The 12,128-nt window shown below is 48.4% G+C and overlaps 1 pseudogene; it reads left to right on the forward strand.

Annotated features, from left to right (window-relative positions):
• The first annotated feature begins 434 nt into the window (after positions 1-434).
• On the forward strand, positions 435-1,087 carry LOC125542195 (annotated as a pseudogene).
• Positions 1,088-12,128: the final 11,041 nt, after the last annotated feature.

The raw sequence follows: 12,128 nt of genomic DNA on the forward strand, positions 1-12,128 counted from the left end.
CCGAATAAATGTACCACGCCCCCATGTCTGACAATTAAAGCTTCCATTTGAAGCATGCTTCTCTTGGTCAGAGACTTGTGCCTCTACAATACATACTGCCCCTGCATGCCTCACGAGATTGTAAAAGTTAACATTTGACAGCAAACTACGAAAGACAACGATCATCTCCACGACTTGCTGGAGATATGACATTTTTATAAATGCAACTACTGATTTTCTTTTTATTTTTTATAAAGAAAACCCACGATCCAGAACCCACGATGTGCACAACCGCGTCGATAGTGAGATCGTGCACTCCTTTGCCACTTCCCCGCCCTTAAATTTAGACTCCCGCTGCGGCCTTCTCACACACAAAGAACAGAAATCGCCATTGCTCTCCCACTCATTGTTCTCCACAAAAAATCTGATTACAGGAGGACCAACTGCTCCAACCGATGGGATTCACCAAGGAATTCATGGAGGTGCAGGCCCACAGCAACACAAAGTTGCACGTGATCCACACCAACGACTTGCACAAGGCGGCGACCACCATTGAGCAGTTCGAGCGACACCTCCAGTTCGAGCGCCACAAGATCGTCGGAGTTGATGTGAAGTACACCAACGACCATGGCGAAGATCAGAAACCTGCCCTAGTCCAGCTCTCCATCGGCAAGGATCATCCGGTGCTGCTCTTCCAACTGAGCGCGGCCGACAAGAACTGCACCAAGTTCGACAACTTCCTCGCGGACCCCAGGTACACGTTTGTTGGCTTCTCCATCGACGGCGACATAGAGATGCTCGGCCGCGTCGGACTGGAGATCGCCCACTACGTCGACATCCAGAAGGAATGGAGGGTGCCTACAGCTACCAAGCCTATGAACTCCCTTGGGGACGTCTCAGGCATCCTTGTCCATGACGTAGAGCTCACCAGCGCTGGGCGTCCATGCCCCTGTCCATGAGGCACATCGAGTACGCGGCAAAGGACGCTTACGCTGCGTACGAGATATGGAACCGCCTCAGCATCATCCAGGAAGGGCTTCGCCGGGCAAAACTCGACAAGGAGCAAACCAGGAAGCGCGCTAGGTCCTGTGGCGACTACGACTACTGAAGCAGATGGTCCCGGCAAACAAAATTATCTAGAACATTCTAGATTTCTCATTAGATTTGCTTTCGCTCAAGACTGCCTTTTGCTTGTTATAAATTTAGGTTTGCTAGTGTCGCAGTTAACCTTGTAGTTTGCTTGCAGTTTACATGTCTTTTGCACAAGTTTATTTCCAGTGCACCACAATAGGCACTTACGTGCCTACGTGCCTCTGATACCAAGGGGACCATGCGTAACTTGGATTCACGTCATTTTACGCAACATTCTAGACGTCAACCAAAAGATTCACCTTCTTTCTGATATGTTCATTAATGAGGTCTAATGCCTTCGAAAACACATGGAGCTCATAGTCCATGCCCCCCACAATGAAAATGTGCCAGTGAAAGCTTCTTTAAAGCAGAGGCACACCTTCACGTCCTTGCATAACGATCATTTTCGCGTCCGTACCTCCCTTGAAATCACGTCTCCGTGCCTCCAGTTAGTTACGTGCATGCCTCTACGCCGGGTAACACCGTACCTCTCTCGGGCATAACATGTTAACAAGGTTGCTCAGAACAAAAACGTGACGTCAACGAAAACGTAGAGGCAGGAGCGTGCCTTACAACCAGCTTCCGACATATCGCAGTTGTGAAGATTTGCTTCCTCCTTAATATAGGACGTGACTATCGCTGACGCAAATACTCCATCCTTCACCTCCGTGCCTCAACAAGAACGACGATCGTGCTTGTAACAGTAAAGTGTATAGATGATACCTTAAGGAGACATTAGGGATCACCTTGCACCTATTTGATACGTGACCGTGCCCGTTCCGTCGGCACATTCATGCCTCTCACAAAAGTAATTGCCATGCCTCTGCCACACAACATATAAGTGAAAAAAAAATTCTTTCTACACTTATAAAACCCCGAATGTCCTGGATAAATGTCGAAGAAGCACATCTGTGGCTTTTTTGTGCATGTTGTTGAGTGCCTCTCTAGAATCTAACCATGTTGAAACCATAATCAAATCTAACCACACTGAAATCTCTAGAATCAAATATGTGCCCTAGTTGAGACGTTTATTTTGTACTTGAAACTGCAATCTATAATAAAACAATATAGTTTAATAAAACATATGCCTTACGAGACAAATATGGTACTTAAAACTGCAATTTGAAATAAAACATACACCTTCCATCACAAATTAATTCGCTCAACACTGTACTAACCAGTACAATGTGAATTGTACTGCAAAGTTGACACATTTATTTTGGACGGTGTAGTACTACTACTTAGGAACAAAACACGATTGTTTGACACTAAGACGAAACTGTCTCCGTTCTGACAACGACGATTGCTTGACATTGTTCAACCTTTACAGACACATAAAACATGAAAATCATAAAAAGCATGGAAAAGCAAACATCGACCAACAAAACTACACTACTCCCCGTCGTCGGAGATGTCCACTATCTCCATTGTGACATCGACGTCGTTGGCCTCCGCCTCCTGCTCCGCATCTAGCTCGTCAAAGAGCACATCGATCTTCGCCTGCTCTTCCCGGAGGAAGCGTCGGTTGGACTCCACATACGCATCATCTTGGATGGACTCCAGGATAGCGGTCTGCTCCGCCATCAAGGCCGATTCACCGAGATAGAACTCCGCCTCGTCTTCCTCGTCCACGCGTTCCTCGTCGTCCTCGTCATCCTCGTCCAAGCCTTCCTCGACGTCCTCGTCATCTCGCTCCTCGTCGTCCTCGTCCACGCCTTCCTCGTCGTCCTCGTCATCCTCGCCCAAGCCTTCTTCGACGTCCTCGTCATCCTCATCCACGTCTTCCTCATCGTCCTCGTCCACACCTTCCTCGTCGTCCTCCTCATCCTTGTCCATGCCTTCCTCGTCGTCCTCGTCCACATCTTCCTCGTCGTCCTCCTCATCCTCGTCCATGCCTTCCTCGTCGTCCTCGTCATCCTCCTCCACGCCTTCCTCGTCATCCTCGTCCACGACTTCCACATCGTCTTCCTCATCCTTGTCACCCCCTCCTCTTCCTCCATCACATCTCCCCCAACTAAATCAACTCCCTGCATGAGCTTCGACGGATCCCCCTCCACTTCCTCCACCTCCCCAATCTCCTCCAGCCCCGGCGAGTCTGGAGACATGCCTGCTGCGACCCGAGTCGCGCGCCTCGAACGGATGTCCTCCTGCAACTGAAAGCGACGCTCGGGAGTAAGCATCGCATAAGTAGTTATCTTGTGACGAACCATGGCGGGGAACGTCACAAGCGAAAAGAGGAAGATGGGTGATTTCCTAAGATTGCCGGTGAAAGAGGGAGAAGCAGGATGATGTCTAGTGGTGGCGGACGCCGCTCGGCTTAAATAACTGCTTGTTGACCCTGGGAGACGGAAGGGTGACACGCGGCGTTCGCTTCACCGACGGATGAGACGGCCGTCGGTCCTTTTGGATTCCGCAGCACGGACACGTGGCGTTCACTCTATTAAATACCTCCACCTCCTTCAGAACGGCGTCACCGGAGGAAACGCATGTCAGACCCTTAGGTTTCCGGAGAGGCGTTCACACCGAATACGAGTGAACGCCACGAATGTGACTCCGTGTAACGCATATAGTTGTGTATTTCAGTGTGAATGGTTCAACGGAGTCATTTAGAACACCAAGACAAACTAACGTCACTCTACACAATGCGACGCTGTGCCTTCCTGGGACCCATAGCCGTGCGAAGAATATACCACGCCAGCGTCTCTCGAATAAGCCATTCCCTGCTTCACAGAGTAAATAGTGGGTATTCACAACTGAACCAATTCCGCAGGGTCTCCCCAATTAAAGAACCTTTGTGCGCTGAACGGTGGTGCCTCTCCGTTTGATCGAGTCGACAGAACAATTCGGAACACAAACGCATGCGACCGTGACTCTATATTATAGGGCAGCATGCCTTTTACCGCTTCACGCCCGTGCCTGTGACCCTTAACACTGCCACAAACGTCCACGCCATCATCCGTGCACAAGTCATGTCGATACCTGATACAGAACCGTAGCTGTAGTCACTTAACGCCCGTCCTCCTAATAAAAGAAGAGCCACAAAACTCAGCACAGAGACGTGGCTTTTAAAAACAAGGATATTACGCTTTTAAACACCTCGACTCTGGAACCGGTCACTTGCAAAGTAAACATTTAGCATTAACACCTAAACCCATTTCGCTTTGTTTCAACAATAAACTTACGAAATATGACTCTCCGACAGACCCAACCATGCCCTGATGGCATTCATGTCCGTGCCTCTTGTACTAAACTAGTCAACGGAATCATTTCGAACACAAATACAGGCGAACGAGACTCTACACAAAACCACGCCATTTGGAACACCAAGACAAACTAACGTCACTCTACACAATAAAACGCCGTGCCTTCCTGAGACCCATGACCGTGCGAAGAATATACCACACCAGCGTCTCTCGAATAGGCTATTCGGTGCCTCACAGAGTAAACAGTGGGTGTTCACATCTGAACCAATTCCGGTGGGTATCCCCATTTAAAGAAAGAACCTGACGGTGCCTTTGTGCACTGAACGCCCGTGCCTCTCCATCTGATCGAGTCATCGGAATGATTCGGAACTCAAACATACGGGAAAGTGACTCTATATTATACGGTAGCATGCTTTTAGCGCTTCACGCCCGTGCCTGTGATCCTTAACACTGCCGCGAACGTCCACGCCATCAACAGTGCACAAGTCATCATCCGCAGCTATATTCACTTCACGTCCGTGCTTCTAATAAACGAAGCGCGACGTAACTCAGTACATAACCGTGGCTTTTAAAAACAAGGAACTTATGCTTTTAAACAACTCGACTCTCAAATCTCACAAAGAAAACAGCTAGCGTTAACATCTAAACCAATTCTGCCTTCTTTCCATGATAAATGTACGAACGTGACTATGCAAAAGACGAAACCATGCCCCCATGGGATTCACCTGCGTACGTGCCTATTTTTCTGAACGAGTCAACGGAATCATATCAAACACAAATACAGGCGAACGTAACTCTATATGAAACCACACCATGAATTTGTGGGGTGCAAGTCCATGACCCGAAACACTGCAAGACACAAAAGCCACGAACGTACACGCCTACATCAGTACGCAAGTCATTACAATACTAGGTTCACAACCGTGGCTGCAGACACTTCACGTCCCGTGCATCATAAGTAACGGCACCTAATTACAATGATACTCGAAACCAAAATACATTTTGTTAGCAAGGTAGCTGACACCGAAATTTCACAAGACAAGGTAACAAACTCCACTCCACTGCTTAACAATGACAGACGCACACAACAGCCAGGGACGCTGTTGTATACCTAGTCCCCACCAACCTTCTTGTTGCTTTGCTCCCGGCGCAGTTCATCAATCTCCTCCTTCAGCGCCTTCATATTCTCGTCATGTCGCTTCACAGCTGCTGCCGATTCCTGCAATGACCGGATGTGCTCTCTAAGGAGATTTTTTGTCTCAGCCGTAATTTCTACGATCCTGGCATTCGCCCTGTCCAAATCTTCTCTTGTTTCCTCGCAAAGCTTCTTCCACGCGTAGGTGATCTCCAGCACTTGCTCGTACGTCTTGTCAGCCTTTGGAAGTGAAACCAAAGTATTCATCTCATCGACCAGGTTATTGAGAGTAACTAACAAGGACCTCACAACACTTGCCGTTGCTGCCCCGCTCACCATTCCCTTCTCTTTCGAGCCACAGCTGCTCCCCAATTCTACAGAAGGGGACTTCTGTTCAAGACCATGACGCAGACTAACCCTACCTCCAACTGACTGTAAATCAGTATCAGCAAAACACACCCACATCAAATTAGGAGTCAGCGGAAACACACCCACATCAAATTAGGACTTCTGATCGAGTTGACAGAAGCACTTGGAACAGAAACACAGGGGAACGTAACTCTATATCATACAGCACCATGCCTCTTTGAGCTTCACGCCGTGCCTCTGACCCTTAACACTGCCACGAACGTTCACGCCATCGTCACTGCACAGGTCATGTCGCTACCTGGAATAGAACCATGGCAGTAGTCACTTAACGCCCGTGCTTCTAATAAAAGAAGCGCCCCGCAACTCAGTACAGATCCGTGGCTTCTAAAAACAAGGAACTTACGCTTTTAAACAACTCGACTCTTGAGTCGGCCACTCACAAAGTAAACAGCTACCGTTAACATTTAAACCCATTCCGCTTTATTTCCAAGATAAACGTACGAACGTGACTATGCGAAAGACGAAACCATGCCCCCACGGGATTCACTTGCGTACGTGCCTATTCGAATAGGCCAATCCGTGCCTCACAGAGTGAACACTGAGAGCTCACATCTGAACCAATTCCGGTGGTTCCCTAGAATTAAAAATCCTTTCTGGACTGAACGCCCGTGCATCTCCGTCTGATGGAGTTGACGGAACAATTCGAAACACAAACGGACGAGACCGTGACTCTATATTATAGGGATGTATGCCTTTTAGCGCTTCACGCCCGTGCCTGTGACCCTGAACACTGCCACGAACGTCCACGCCATCGACAGTGCACAAGTCATCATCCGCGGCTATATTCACTTCATGTCCGTGCTTCTAATAAACGAAGCACGACGTAACTCAGTAAAGAACCGTGGCTTTTAAAAACAAGGAACTTACGCTTTTAAACAACTCAACTCTCGAATCTCACAAAGCAAACAACTAGCGTTAAAATCTAAACCCATTCTGCTTTCTTTCCATCATAAACGTATGAACGTGACTATGCAAAAGACCTGAACACTGCCACGAACGTCCACGCCATCGACAGTGCACAAGTCATCATCCGCGGCTATATTCACTTCACGTCCGTGCTTCTAATAAACGAAGCGCGACGTAACTCAGTAAAGAACCGTGGCTTTTAAAAACAAGGAACTTACGCTTTTAAACAACTCAACTCTCGAATCTCACAAAGCAAACAGCTAGCGTTAAAATCTAAACCCATTCTGCTTTCTTTCCATCATAAACGTATGAAGATGACTATGCAAAAGACGAAACCATTCCCCTGTGGGATTCACCAGAGTACGTGCCTATTTTTCTCAACGAGTCGACGGAAACATTTCGAACACAAATACAGGCGAACGTGACTCTATATAAAACCACACCATGAATCTGTGGGATGCAAGGCCATGTCTGTGACCCGAAACACAACAACACAGTAATGTCACAAACATACACGCCTTCATCAGTACACAAGTCATTACAATAATAGGTTAACAACCGTAGATGCAGAGACTTCACGTCCCGTGCATCATAAGTAATGGCGCCTAATTACAACGATACTCGAAACCAAAATACATTTTGTTTGCAAGGTAGCTGACAGAATTTCACAAGTAAAGGTAAGAAACTACACTCCACTGCTTAAGAACACCATACGCACACAACAGCCAGGGATGCCCCTGTATACCTAGTCTCCAATGATCTTGTTGCAGGTTTGCTCCCAGCGCAGTTCATAAATCTCCTTCTTCAGCGCCTTCACATCCTCGTCATGTCGCTTCGCAGCTGCAACCGATTCCTGCAACGACCGGACGTGCTTTTCAAGGAGATTGTTCTTCTCAACCGTAATTTCTACGATCCCGGCATTCGCCTTCTTCAAATCTTCCCTTGCTTCCTGGAAGAGCTCCTGCCACCGGTGGATGATCTCCACAAGCTCGTCACATGTTTTGTTAGCCTCTGCAAATGAAACAACGCGCACCATTCCCGTCGCCGCTCCGCTCACCACTCCCATCTCTTTCGAGCCACAGCTGCTCCCCAATTCTACAGCAAGGGACTTCTGTTCAAGACCATGACGCAGACTAACCCTACCTCCAACTAACTGTAAATCAGTATCAGCAAGACAGACCCACATCAAATTAGGAGTCAACTGACCATAATAATTCATGTTTCACAAACTAAATCAAAGCAGCCAAAAGAAACAAAAAACGAATAAAGGAGAAGTAGAAATAGGGTGAACTTACAGACGAGGAGCCCTCACAAGCCTGGATCTCCTCCCGCGATAGGGCACGGCGGTCCGGAATAGTCTCCTTCTGCCCAGCCATGGCGGAGATGGTCAGTGAATAATGATGAGCAACAGGAGTGGAAGGCCTAGCGGCGAACGAAGCGAGGAGTAGAATGTGGCTAGGGTTTCGACACTCCGTCCGTCTGCCTTAAATAGCTGGAACCTAGTCTCGGGCGACGAGCTAGAACGTTCACCGGAGGAGACGCCCGTCGCACCGTTAGGTTTCTGGAGCGGAGCCACATGGTGTTCACTCCCGTACGAAGAGACGGCCGTTGAACCGTTGGGTTTCCGCCATAAACGCACGAATGTGACTATTGGTAAATCATAACCATGCCTCTTCGCGATGCACGGATGTGCCTGCCGTTGCGAACGGTTCAACGGAATCATTTGGAACACGAAAACAACATAACATGACTCCTCACAATACCACTGTGATAGCCTGGCTTATTAGGGATGATAGACTACGCATATCAATAAGGAATTCCTTCTTTTCTGGGAGCCCATTCGGAAAGAACTCCAAAGTTAAGCGTGCTCAACTTGGAGTAGTTTCAGGATGGGTGACCGACCGGGAAGTTGCTCCCGGGTGCGCACGAGTGAGGACAAAGTGCGCAGAAAAGACTAGTATTGATCTGTGGGGCCAATCTAGATCCTGCCAGGAGTAACGACCACCGGCGGGTGTGTCCAGTGCATTACAAGTTGGTATCAGAGCCGACCCTCGCGGTTACACGCATGGTTGCAGACAGGTGCGTTGTCATGTTGTGCATGACGTTTGTGACCCGTCGTGGCACACGGCATGGCACATGTACCGGACTGGATGCACAGACGTATGTGCCAAGAGGGAATGTTCCTGTGGCCCGACGAGGACGTCGGTTCCTTTGAGTGGGGGTGTATGTGATAGCCTGGCTTATTAGGGATGATAGACTACGCATATCAATAAGGAATTCCTTCTTTTTTGGGAGCCCATTCGGAAAGAACTCCAAAGTTAAGCGTGCTCAGCTTGGAGTAGTTTCAGGATGGGTGACCGACCGGGAAGTTGCTCCCGGGTGCGCACGAGTGAGGACAAAGTGCGCAGAAAAGAATAGTATTGATCTGTCGGGCCAGTCTAGATCCCGCCAGGAGTAACGACCACCGGCGGGTGCGTTCGGGGCGTTACAACCACGCCGTCACTTCCTCGGACCCACCACCGTGCAAAGAATACACCACAACAGCTTCACTTGAACAAGCCATTCCGTGCCTCACTGAGTAAACAGTGAGTGTTCACACCTGAACCCTTTCCGCTGGGTTTCCATCTGATCGAGTCAGCGGAATTATTCGGAACGCAATCACAGACGAGCGTGACTCTATATAACACCACACCATGCCCGTGCCTCTCCATCTAATCGAGTCCACGCCTTTATCGAGTAATATACGAAACATCAAGAAAGAAGCGTGACTATGCTTTTGAAAACAAGGAAACAAGCTTTTAACAACAGAGTCAATAGTAAGTGTTGGCGTCTCAACCCATTCCGCTGGGTTAAAGAAATGAACGTGACTGTGCATAATGCAAAGCTATGGCTCCGTGAGCTCACCTGCCGTGCATCTCCTTCGGATCGAGTCGACAGAAGCACTTGGAACAGAAACACAGGGGAACGTGACTCTATATCATACGGCACCATGGCTCGTAGAGTTTCACGCCCGTGCCTGTGACCCTTAAAACTGCCACGAACGTCCACGCAATCGTCAGTGCACAGGTGATGCCGCTACCTGGAATAGAACCATGGCTGTAGTCACTTCACGCCCGTGCTTCTTATAAAAGAAGCGCGATGCAACTCAGTACAGAACTATGGCTTTTAAAAACATGGAACTTACGCTTTTAAACAACTCTAATCTCGAATCGTCCACTCACAAAGTAAACAGCTAGTGTTAACATCTAAACCCATTCTGCTTTCTTTCCATGATAAACGAATGAACGTGACTATGCGAAAGACGAAACCATGCCCCCATGGGATTCACTTGCATACGTGCCTATTCGAATAGGCCAGTCCGTGCTTCACAGAGTAAACAGTGGGTACTCACATCTGAACCAATTCCGCTGGGTCTCCCCAATTAAAGAACCTTTGTGTGCTGAACGCCCGTGCATCTCCGTCTGATGGAGTTGACAGAACAATTCGGAACACAAACACACGAGAGCGTGACTATATTGTAGGGCAGCATGCCTTTTAGAGCTTCACGCCCGTGCCTGTGACCCTTACACTGCCACAAACATCCACGCCATCGTCAGTGCACATGTCATGTTGCTACCTGGAACAGAACCGTGGTTGTAGTCACTTCACGCCCGTGCTTCTAATAAAAGAAGCGCCATGCAACTCAGCACATAGCCGTGGCTTATAAAAACAAGGAACTCTTACCCTTTTCAGTGGGTTTCCGCAATTAAAGAAACAAACGTGACTGTGAGTAAGACCAAACGATGCCTTTCCGCTGGGTTTACATATGATCGAGTCAATGGAATTATTCAGAACGCAAACATAGACGAGCGTGACTCTATATAAGAAAATACCATGCCCGTGCCTCTCCATCTAATCGAGTCCACGCCTTTATCGAATAATATACGAAACATCAAGAAAGAAGCGTGACTGTGCTTTTGAAAATGAGCAAACAAACTTTTAACAGCAGAGTCAATAGTTAGTGTTGGCATCTCAACCCATTCCCTACGCTAAAGAAACGAACGTGACTATGTGTAATGCAAAGCTATGCCTCTGTAGGATCACCGGCCGTGCATCTCCTTCTGATCGAGTCAACGGAAGCACTTGGAACAGAAACACAGGGGAGCGTGACTCTATATCATACGGCACCATGCCTCTTTGAGCTTCACGCCCGTGCCTCTGACCCTTAACACTGCCACGAACGTCCACACCATCGTCAGTGCACAAGTCATGTCACTACCTCGAACAGAACCGTGGCTGTAGTCACTTCACGCCCGTGACTCTATATCATACGGCACCATTCCTCTTTGAGCTTCACGCCCGTGCCTCTGACCCTTAACATTGCCACAAACGTCCACGCCATCGTCAGTGCACAGGTCATGTCGCTACCTGGAATAGAACCGTGGTTGTAGTCACTTCACGCCCGTGCTTCTAATAAAAGAAGCGCGATGCAACTCAGTACAGAGCCGTGGCTTCTAAAAACAAGGAACTTACGCTTTTAAACAACTCTACTCTCGAATCGGCCACTCATAAAGTAAACAGCTAGCGTTAACATCTAAACCCATTATGCTTTCTTTCCATGATAAACGTACGAACGTGACTATGCGAAAGACGAAACCATGCCCCCATGGGATTCACCTGCGTACGTGCCTATTCGAATTTGCTAGTCCGTGCTTCACAGAGTAAACAGTGGGTATTCACATCTGAACCAATTCCGCTGGGTCTCCCCAATTAAAGAACCTTTGTGTGCTAAACGCCCGTGCATCTCCGTCTGATGGAGTTGACGGAACAATTCGGAACACAAACACTTGAGAGCGTGACTCTATTTTGTAGGGCAGCATGCCTTTTAGCGCTTCACGCCCGTGCCTGTGACCCTTAACACTGCCACGAACGTCCACGCCATCGTCAGTGCACAGGTCATGTTGCTACCTGGAACAGAACCGTGGCTGTAGTCACTTCATGCCCGTGCTTCTAATAAAAGAAGCGCCACGCAACTCAGCACAGAGCCGTGGCTTCTAAAAACAAGGATTGTGCCTGTGACCCTTAACAGAACCACGCCCGTGCCTGTGACCCTTCACAGAACCACGAACGTCCATGCCATTGCTAGTACACAACTCATGTCACTAACTGGTACAGAACCGACGCTGTATTCACTTCACGACCGACGCTAACTAGCGACATCCATGCCCAGAGCCTACTCATCTACATGTACCAAAGAACGAAACAACACGAAGACAATGCAACGCATAAATGCTTTACAGGTTCATGTAAGTACAAAAGGCCACATGCCCCAACGCAACAGAAAAACATACGCTTCAAGCTCTCTG

The sequence above is a fragment of the Triticum urartu genome, chromosome 3, assembly GCF_003073215.2.
Source record: "Triticum urartu cultivar G1812 chromosome 3, Tu2.1, whole genome shotgun sequence".
NCBI lineage: Eukaryota > Viridiplantae > Streptophyta > Magnoliopsida > Poales > Poaceae > Triticum > Triticum urartu.